Genomic DNA, 11,707 nt, shown 5'->3' on the forward strand with positions numbered 1-11,707 from the left:
AAGATCCAGGCGCAGTGTCTTCAAATGCACAAGATGTTCCAACTGCACCTGAAGCTCCTAACCCAAGCATTGCTACTTCAAGCACTCGGGTTTAGATGTTGCAACATTGGAGCGTATGATCCAAGAGGCTTTAATAGAGCTTTAAGGAGAACCCCGCGAAAGTACAAGTGCTCCGGCAACAGTGACAACCAATGTGGTACCAAGTCAAGCAGCAGGGACAGTAACCAGAAGCAATGGTTGCCCCAAAGCAGATTGAACCAATTATGGCCTCCAAGTAAACATCAGCCTCCAGAATGAGTGGCACTAATGATCCCCCAAATGGCACCATGGTTATTTTGGTTTCTTCTTTTTTGCTGATATTTAGTTTTATTGATTGTGCAAATTTTTCGAAGCGTAAATTATAGAGACCTGTTGGAGGTGTGTAAGCGATAAGGTACCGTACTGCCTACAGGGTGACAGTTAGGTCGAGTGGCAAAGTTTTTACGAGAATAATGGAGATTTTACGGGAACAGAAGAAGAGTATAGACCGATTCAAAGAGAGTTCTTCGGTCATTTTGTGAACATCGGAGAAAAATTGGAAAAAGGCGTTCTGGGGACAGGGAATGCATTATTGTTGCTGCAAGTTAAAAAGCCAAAAAAAAAAAAAAAATGTGGTCAGGGGATTGGGATGATGGAATATCCTTGATGACAGGCTTAAGATGTGGGCATTTCTAGAAGCGCAAAAGCAAGAGAGAATAAAGAAAGAGTAGGGCAGCCGATAAACTTGGCTAAAAAGTTTTTTTTTTTGGGGGGGGGAAGGCGTCTATTACGGGGGCGCGATTAGAGCAAGAGGTTAGAAGAAGGTGGGTATTGGTTTGGTATTCATGCATTTTGGACATGGAAATTGTGTAAAATGAAGAACAAAAGAGAATGGATTGCAAGGTAGAAAACAAAACATAAACATCAATGGCAATTTTTTTTTTTTTTTTAAAGAATAGTATATACCTTCCTTTGCTATTAAATGCTTGATGTTGAAATTTGAGTCTAATTCTCAAAAGAAGAGGAAGAAACTCAAATGTAATCCAACCAACCAAGATGAGAGAGAGCCGAGAGAGTCCTTTTGTTTTCAATTGTTGGCAAATTGAATGAAAATGAGTATCACTTGGTTTATACCTAGTTAGTAAATACGCGTTTTTACGCGAATTAGACGGCTATGTTATAAAAACTGTCGAATATAGCGTATAATAGCGATTAGCGCTCACCCTTTCATTGTTGATTGCTTTGCAGGTAGACTAGAAGCGAGGGATGCTAGAGACAGCGGGACTACACGTGAGGGAAGATGATTTATTGTCATCTCGATGTTTTTATCTTGATGTAAATAATGTAAATGATAAATATTTGTGAAATACCTTTGGAAGCTTCCACCCTATAAATATGTTTTGATCTTGTAATTTCTTAAAGTTTGTAAATTATAAGTTTAGATCCTGCGTGATATTTTATATGCATGTTTTGGATATTATTGTTATTATCCTTATACAGATTTTTTCTAAATACAACTCGTTCTCCAGACATGTATCCTCGGGATTCTCATTGAGGGATATTCAGAGGATACCTGACTGGAGGGGGGTTTTACACCATGGGAGAGCATCGAAGATTGAAGATTCAAGCAAAGAAGCAAGCGGAGGGAAATTCTATAATTTTAGAATTACTCATGAAGATTTGCCTCAGCGAAATGAGTCACGATCGAGAGTTACATTTACTTTGTTGCCGCGGCGAGATTTCTTCTTCATCGAGGTGAAGTCTGCAATTTTCAGTTTCGTTAAAACGCACAGTTTCATTTTTAGGCAAAGTTTTAGGTTTTTGGGCGAGGTATAAAAGAAAAACTTTACCATTTTGAGAAGGGGTTGTGTTTTCCTTAGTCTAGAGCAGCTCTTTCATCTTCTTAGTTTAGATTTGACGAATTTGTGTTGAAAAGTGAGAAGATTTGGGATTGAATCTGGTGGATTCTTCAACTAGGGGAGATCTCTTGTCTTTTCTCTCATTTTAATATGTTGAACTTGGTGTTTATTGTTTTTCTTTTTATTGTATTGATTTAGCTATGAACTAACTCATTTTGGGTTAGGGTTTTGATGTAGTTCGGATTCTCATGGACTAAGCAATTGATTTTATTATTTTCATATGCTATTGCAATGATTGTGGGATTATTCTGAATTCATTGTTTTTAATTGATGAACACGATAAGATTGAGAAATGAGTATTGTTAAGCTTCTTGGGTAATCACCATTGTAGTATTAAATGCTAGAGATAGATTTAAGAATCAATGAAATCAATCTAGGATTCTAAGTGCTTGATGAGCTTAGAACTATTAATCTTCAAATTGTTGGGTGCGAAAGTTTAACATAGCCTGAGAAGGTATGTTTACAATTTAGAGAATTCGATTTACAATCAATGCATGTAAATATGGAAATAGCATAATCTGTAGGTTTAATCCATATAGTTCGTATGAAGTCAAAACCCTACCCGTTTGTTTAAATTGATATTTCTTTGTTTCTAATCTTGCTTTCATAATTTAGTTTTGAATATTTAGAACTTTCTGTTTTAGTTTTAAGTTTAATTTTCTCCCATTAATCCAAACAAATTAGATTGCTCCAACTTGAAAACAGTGGAAGACTTAGTGCTTAGCAACCAATCCTTGTGGGAACGATACTCACTCATCACTTTATTACTTTGTGTGACTAGTGCACTTGCTATTTTATGCATGTTATAGTAACAACGCATCAAGTTTTTGGCGTTGCCGGGGATTGAGTTTTGTGTTAACATTAAAATTTTCTTGTGTTAGCTAGATTGGAGTTTATTTTTACTTAATTGTTGTTCGTTTAATTTTTGTTAGTCTTTTAGGTTGGTGTGATCTCACTTTTTCTATTTTTTTGTGTAGTTTATGCGAAGAGCAAGACGTCAGTCAGTGGTTCCTGTTGATCCTGAGATTGAGAGAACTACTCGAAGACTTAACAGAGAAAGAAGAGAGAGAGAGGCTATAGTTGAACCAGAAGTCATAGTTGCAGAGATGGCAGAAAATAGAACACTAAGGGAGTTTTCAGTTCCCTCAGTGGATGGCAGTGGGTCAAGTATTACTAGACCAACGGTACAAGCCAATAATTTTGAGATAAAGCCGGCAATCATCCAGATGATCCAACAGTCGATTCAATTCAGGGGGGATTTGAAGGAAGATCCAAATCTACACATTGCCAATTTTTTGGAGATTTGTGATACTTTTAAGTCAAACGGAATGTCAGATGATGCAATCAGATTGAGACTATTCCCATTTTCATTGAAGGATAAAGCTAAGGGATGGTTAATGGCATTACCAATAGGAACGATCACAACATGGAACGATTTAGCATAGAAGTTCTTGACCAAATTCTTTCCTCCAGTAAAGTCGACCAAGCTAAGAAATGATATCACATCGTTCCTACAAGAAGAGTCGGAATCATTGTATAAGGCTTGGGAGAGATACAAAGAATTACTGAGAAGGTGTCCACATCATGGGTTGCCAGTTTGGATGCAAGTCCAAACATTTTATAACGGATTGATGGCAAATGTGCAAACTATGGTGGATGCAGCCTTGGGAGGAGCACTACAGAATAAGACTCCGGGAGAAGCTCATGAGTTGCTTGAAGTTCTGGCAAGCAACAATTATCAAAGCACTGTAGCGGACTCTACAATGGAGGCTGAGTATATTGCATTGTCATATGAGGCCAAGAAGGCAGTCTGGATTAAGAAGTTCATTACTGAACTTGGTGTGGTTCCCACGATTGTTCCTATAGACATCTATTGTGACAATAATGGAGCAATTGCTCAAGCCAGGGAACCACAATCTCATCAGAAGTCCAGACACATACTCAGACGATTCCATCTCATCAGAGAAATAGTTGAGAGGAAAGATGTGCAGATTAGTAAAGTGCATACTGACGACAATCTCGCAGATCCACTAACAAAGCCTCTATCGCAGTAGAAGCATGAAAGGCACTTGAGATCATTTGGTATTAAATAAATGAATGATTGGCTATAGTGCAATTGGGAGATTGTTAGAGTAGATGCCCTAGAGCCAATCAATTATTATAGAATTGACTTTTTGTAATAATGTTCATTAATCAATAAAAGGCATTTTATTCTATATTACGTAAATCATTATTATTGCAATATGTATTGATATATGTCCTTAGAATGGTAGAACCATGACGAGGGTATCAAGTGTTTCAAATCTTGATAGTAAGAACCCTATGAGCACATATGGTGGCCATTCTAGAAACGTCTGTAGCCCCAGTATTATTCTGAAGTAAGGGCATAGATAATACGGTAAGGCTATCATAGTGTTGCTCGTACTGGTGTCTTCCTAGAAAAGGAATTAAGAAAAGTAAAACTCAATGAAGTTCTAGAGCCACAAGATATACTAGACGAAGGATGGGAAGATGTGCCACAAGCAGTGGTTGAACATTAGAAGGAGGTTACTCCATAACTTATGGATCAAAGTGAACCACCTTAAGTATCATAAGAACTACGTAGATCTGGGATAGTATGCCATGAGCCTAAGAGATACGGTTATCTCGTGACTTAACATAGTGACGTATTTGTCTACCAAGACGATGAACCCAGAACCTACGAAGACGCTATACAAAATCCAGATTCCGTTAAATAGCTTGAAGCCATGAAATCTAATATGGACTCCATGTACCAGAACAAAGTATGGTCTCTGGTGGAACCACCTGAAGTGGTAAAACCCATAAGGTGTAAATGGGTCTTCAAGAAGAAGACTGACATGGATGGCAAGGTTCACACTTATAAAGCACAACTGGTTGCCAAAGGTTTCAAACAAATTCATGGTATTAACTATGAGGAAACCTTTTCACCGATTGCCATGATTAAATCCATCCGGATTATGCTTGCGATTGCTGCATATCATGATTATGAGATTTGTCAAATGGATGTCAAAATGGCTTTCCTGAACGGAAACCTTGAAGAGGATGTGTATATGACACAACCCGATGGTTTTGTTCTTGATGGGCTATTAGGAAACGATCAAGTTATGGCAATAGAAACAAAAACATAAACAACATGGATCATTCCTTAGAACCAAGATCAGGACACAAATTCACAGTTTATACAACATATTAGAATCTCCAGAAAATCAGTTTAAAGTTAAGAAACCATACCCACGTTTGGAGGCTCCTCCAACTTTAACTCTAAATGGGTTTCGCTACCGATCCAAGGGTAGGATCGAACCAACAGTAGTCCACACGAAAATAATCCCAACGAACTAAAGAGGGATTTGCTAAATCCTCTTTAGCCTTAAGAACCAAGAACAAGAATCAAATGAAATATTTGATTCAACCAAGATCAAACTGGCGTGAGAAGACAGAAAAAAGGGGCTGGAATTTTTCAATCAATGAATATAAAAGACTTTATGAAAAAAGTTCTTTAATTCATGGAACAAATGCACTTATATAGTGCATGTGAAACCCTATTCCATTTAGGAATAAGCATAGGCACCAACCCAAACAGCCCATATGTCAAAACAGCCCCATTTAGATATTTTAATTTTAATTTTAATCATTATTATTTCAATTAAATTCAATTAATATACATTTAATATATTAACATTTAACAATAACGATAATTCATTTAAATATATGCGACCACTTATTTAAATATAATTTCACTTATTTAATTTTATTAACAAATTAAATAAAGGCTACGACCTCAGCAAATGTAATTGCACTGTGAAATTACCAAAATACCTTTTGCCTAAAAAGACAAAAACGCCCTTCTTATAAACTGGTTCTTAAATTATCTTCTCTGTGTGTGACCTGCAGGCTCCTCATCATACCGGTAGTGTGTAGTATCGCGATTAACACCAATTAATCATCTCACTACACACAGACCAAAATTGGCCCCTAGCAAGGCATCATGGCCACCTGATGATTCAGATTTAGCGAAGCAACTACCTGTCAACGATAGGGTTACCGTACAATCCAATCCTTTCATCATTCGTTATCTCGACGAGACCGAGGCATAGAAATAGTGTCAACCTCGGTTACTCTCGATATTATGTATTCAATTACTGGACCAATGACCTAAATTATAAACTGGATAGAGCAACAACTCAATCGTACTATGGCCACAGTTTTAGTGTCATTGCCATTTACTGAATTGTGCCGTGAGATAACTTCCCCGTACCTAGGAGTGATAAATCCTTTGTCGATCCACCATAGTCTTGATACACTTCTTGATGTAGCCAATCACTACCGTATTGACAACTCTTAATATAACTGTATTAGGCTAGTGTCAAACTACACCAATCGGTCCAGTGATCTTAAGTCTAAGGATTATATACACCACCAATCGTTAGAGGATTTGTTCCATAGACACTGGGGTTACCATCCATATGGAATCCTCTGGTGGGTTAGTCTAGTGAACTTGCCTACAGCAAGCACCCATGTGTTGCACCAGGTTGTCACCAAACAACTTTGACAAGTGAGATCAATCACTACCTTTCGACGGGGTCATTCAACACTATGATAGCCTTACCGTATTAGTTATGCCCTTACTTCAGAATAATATTGGGGCTACAGACGTTTCTAGAATGGCCACCATATGTGCTCTTAGTGTTCTCACTATCAAGATTTGAAACACTTGATATCCTCGTCACGGTTCTACCATTCTAAGGACATATATCAATACATACAATAATGATTTATGCGATATAGAATAAAATGCCTTTTACAGATCAATGAACATTATTACAGAGTCAATTCTACAATAATTGATTGGCTCTAGGGTATCTACTCTAATAATCTCCCACTTACACTACAGTCAATCATTCATGTATTTAAAACCAAATGATCTCAAGATTGTTAGTGCCTTTCATGCTTCTGCTGCGATAGAGGTCTTGTCAATTAATCTGCGAGATTGTCGTCAGTATGCACTTTATTGATCTGCACATCTTTCCTCTCAACTATTTCTCTAATGAGATAGAACCATCTGAGTATGTGTCTAGACTTCTGATGAGACCGTGGTACCCTGGCTTGAGCAATTGCTCCATTGTTGTCATAATAGATGTCCATTGGATCAACAATCGTGGGAACCACACTAAGTTCAGTGACGAACTTCTTAATCCAGACTACCTTCTTAGTCACATCTGATAATGCAATATACCCAGCCTCCATTATAGAGTCCGCTACAGTGCTTTGCTTAGAGCAGTTCCAGCTCACTGCACCCTCATTAAGACAAAATACAAACCCTGATTGCGATCGATAATCATCTTTGTCCGTTTGGAAACTAGCATCACTGTATCCTCTTACAGTGAGCTCATCTTCCTCTCCATAAACCAAGAACATATCCTTAGTCCTCTTCAGCTACTTAAGAATGTTCTTGACAACCATCTAGTGACGCTCACCTGGATCTGATTGATATCTACTACAAGTGCTTAAAGCACATGAGACATCAATTTGAGTACATAACATGGCATACATGATGGATCCAGTTGCTGATGCATATGGGATCCTCTTCATCCTATCTCTCTCATCTTGTGTTCTAGGACACATTTCCTTAGAGAGATAAACACCATGTGACATCAAAAGAAATCCCTTTTTGGATTCTTCCATACTGAATATTTTCAGTACTTTGTCAATATATGCACTCTGACTTAGGCCACGCAACCCACATGATCTATCACGATAGATCTTCATTCCAAAGATGTAAGCTACTTCCCCTAAGTCCTTCATGGAAAAGCACTTGGATAACCAAGTATTTATCGATTGCAAGTTCGGTATATCATTCCCGACCAGAAGTATGGCATCGACATACAACACTAGGAATGCCACTACGCTTCCACTCACTTTCTTGTAAACACATGGCTCATCTTCGTTCTTGATAAAACCAAATTCTTTTACGGCTTCATCAAAACGAATGTTCCATCTCTTTAAAGCTTGTTTGAGTCCATAAATGGATCTCTGCAACTTGCATACCCTATCAGCTTGCCTATAAAGAACGAAACCATCGGGTTGTATCATATACACATCCTCTTCAAGGTTTCTGTTCAGGAAAGTTATTTTGACATCCATTTTCCAAATCTCATAGTCATGATATGCCGCAATCACAAGCATAATTCGGATGGATTTAATCATGGAAACCAGCGAAAAGGCTTCTTCATAGTCAATACCATGAATTTGTTTGAAACCTTTGGCAACCAGTTGTGCTTTATAAGTATGCACCTTACCATCCATGTCAGTCTTTTTCTTAAAGACCCAATTACACCTTATGGGTTTTACCCCTTCAGGTGGTTCCACCAAAGACCACACTTGATTCTGGTACATGGAACCAATCTCAGATTTCATGGCTTCAAGCCATTTAACAGAATCTGAATTCTATAGCATCTTCGTAGGTTCTGGGTTCATCGTCTTGGTGGACTAGTACGTCACCATGTTGAGTCACGAGATAACCATATCTCTTGGGCTCATGGCGTACTATCCCAAATCTACGCAGGCTCCTGTGCTACCTAAAGTGGTTATATTTCATCCACAAGTTATGGAGTAACCTCCTTATGATGTTCAACCACTTCTTGTGGCACATCATCTCGTCCTTCGTCTAGTATAATTTGTGGTTCTAGAACTTCATCGAGTTTTACTTTTCTCCCACTGGTATTTCTTAGAAAAAAAATTCCTTTTCTAGGAAGACACCAGAAGAAGCAACAAAAATTTTGCACTCTTCTGGGTGGTAGAAATAGTATACTTTGGTCTCCTTTGGATACCCCACAAATATACATGTGCAGGATTTTGGGCCTAGCTTGTTCGAAGTCAATTTCTTAACATAAGCTTCGCAACCCCAAATCCTTAGATAAGACAAGTTGGGCTTTTGCCCACTCCATAATTCATATGGAGTCTTATCAACAGACTTTAACGGCATACGGTTCAAAACGTGAGTCGCAGTTTCTAGGGCATAACCCCAGAATGATGCACATAAATCACTAAAACTCATCATGAACCTAACCATGTCAAGTAAGGTCATATTCCTCCTTTCAGACACTCTATTGTGTTGGGGTGTATACGAACGGGTGAGTTGTGATACTATCCCATATTCCTTCAGGTATTCAGAAAACCCTGAGCTTAAGTATTCAGCTCCTTGATCTGACCGAAGAGCTTTAATACTTTTGCCCAAAATATTCTGTACTTCATTCCTAGATTCTTTGAATTTATCAAAGGCTTCAGATTTATGTCTTATAAGGTAGACATAACCATATCTATTGAAATCATCAGTAAATGTGATGAAGTATGAATATCCACCTCTGGCTTCAACTATTAGTAGACCACATACATCACTATGGATGGATGATGCCTAACAGTTCAGTAGCCCTTTCACCTTGTCCTGTGAAAGGAGACTTGGTCATCTTGCCTAACAAGCATGACTTGCATACCTCAAATGACTGAAAGTCAAAAGGGTCCAAAACTCCATCCCTTTGAAGTTTTGCAGTGCGGGTCTTATTAACATGACCCCATCTACAGTGCCAACGATATGTTTAGTTTTGATCATTATGTTTAGCTTTCTTGGTTTTAACATTGAGAATATCTTTATTGTTAAAATCAAGAACATATAATCTGTTATATAACCTTGCAATTCCAAATAGAATACCATTCAAACTAAAGGATAACAATCCATTAGATGTCTCAAAATGATACTTTATGTTATCCAAAACGGATACTGAAATAATATTTCTAGAAATGGAAGGTACGTGATAACAGTTATGTAGTTCCAACAACAAGCCTATAGGCAAACATAAATAGTAAGTCCCTATCGCCAATGCAACCACATGTGCTCCATTTTCAACTCGTAGGTCCACCTCTCTCTTGGCGAGCACTCTACTCTGCCTTAGTCCTTACACATCAGTACAAATGCGAATACCACATCCTGTGTCAATGACCCAAGATGTTGAGGGAGAGAAGTTAATCTCAATCATCAATATACCTAAAGTCGTAGCATCTGACTTCTTCTTACTTGGGAGGAAAGCCTTACTATGTTTCCTTTAGTGGCTGGGCTTGCCACAAAAGAAGCAGACTACTTTGCCCTTCCCTATACCACTCTCAGGCCTAAGAGCAACCTGTCCTTTAGGCTTGGGCTTGGGTTTAGCCTTGGTCTTACCTTTGCCGTTACCCTTTCCTTTACTGACAGCAACCAGTAAAATAGGCTTGGACTTCTTTAAGTCCTGCTCTACAGTCCTCAGCATGTTTAAAAGCTCTGACAAGGTTTTCATCATTGTGTTCATATTGAAGTTCATTATGAACGGTGCATAAGAGTCAGGCAAGCATTGTAGAATTAAATCCATTTGTAATTCTGCATCTAACTCAAATCCCAAAGTCTCAAGCCTCTCTATGTGCTCGATCATCTTGAGCACATGAGGACCAATTTGGGCTCCCTCAATCAGACAACTTCCAAACAGTGCTTTTGACACCTTGTACCTCTCATGTCGAGAATTTCCTTCAAAAAGCTCCTTGAGGTGTAGAATAATGGCAGCAGCGTCCATATTCTCACGCTACTTTTACAGTACTGGTGTCATCGATGCTAACATCAAGCATTGAATGCCATCAGCATCATTAATGAACTTTTGATAAGTGTCCTTTACTTCCTTAATGGCATCAGGATCAGGCTCAATCATGTATGGCTTTTCAAGGATATACCATTTCTTTTTCGACTTGAGTATAATCTGTAGATTACGATACCAGTCTGAGAAATTGGATCCAGCCAACCTGTTTTCTTTCTCGATTATCGGTCTCAGGTTCATAATGCTCATTTTGGTGAATCTACAATTGCAGAAAAGATAAAGTCATTATAAAGTTCATTATTATTATTTAATATGGTCTTTTATTAAACAACGCTCCCAATATTTTCCTCAAGTCAATGGCCCTCACTATTAACTCGAGAAAGCTAGTTGGCTTTCCTAGTATACTGAGATCCCATCTTGCCCATTTCAAACCTTCGCTTTGGCCAACAAGCCAAAATGAGTTGATTAGGTAGGCCAACAAACTTAATCCACACCAATTGATAGCTCCTACTATCAACCTCAAATGTGAAAAAGCCAACAAGCCAATCACACAATCCAATGGCCCCAACCACCGTCCTCAAGTGTGATTCTCAATATCAGTAGAGTAGACACTACATGCCACCATGCACGTACACACAATATGTGTACTTCTCTACTATGCCTATGACGCGTTTATCAACCTTCGCTTTGGCGAACAAGCAAAACCGTCATTTTAAGTCGACACATCACCATTAAGGAAAACTCCAATGAATTTTAACCTCCCACTGGTAGAAGTGTACCCTTCCCTTTGGCGAACAAGGTTCTGACAAACAGTGGTTTGATTAAAACCATGGTGATGGAAGGCTTACATGACTCAATATACTTTAATTGAGGGTTTTTTATTTAGTGTCTCACCAGATTATTATCTTTGTTAGAATGACATTGTTTGGCATGTTCTTGAACATTCAACCTTAGCATGCATTCTAAACAAAATATTAAAACGTGTCGGTACATGACCCAACTAAAACCGATTTCCTCAAGCCAAGAGGAATTGGTAAGTCACCTAGGGATGCTGTAATAAATATCTTGAGTCTTCAAGTACGATTGCCTCGTCCTTTGCTCCGTCTCAAGTACATTACAAAAAAATCATACTGAATT

The 11,707-nt window shown here is 38.2% G+C and overlaps 1 non-coding gene across 1 annotated transcript; it reads right to left on the reverse strand.

Annotated features, from left to right (window-relative positions):
* Window positions 1–3,421: 3,421 nt before the first annotated feature.
* On the reverse strand, window positions 3,422–3,528 carry LOC116120963. The gene has a single exon (XR_004126626.1). It is a non-coding gene; the product is annotated as a small nucleolar RNA R71 (small nucleolar RNA).
* Between the last annotated feature and the right edge of the window lie 8,179 nt (window positions 3,529–11,707).

The sequence above is a fragment of the Pistacia vera genome, unplaced genomic scaffold (assembly GCF_008641045.1).
Source record: "Pistacia vera cultivar Batoury unplaced genomic scaffold, PisVer_v2 Contig952, whole genome shotgun sequence".
NCBI lineage: Eukaryota > Viridiplantae > Streptophyta > Magnoliopsida > Sapindales > Anacardiaceae > Pistacia > Pistacia vera.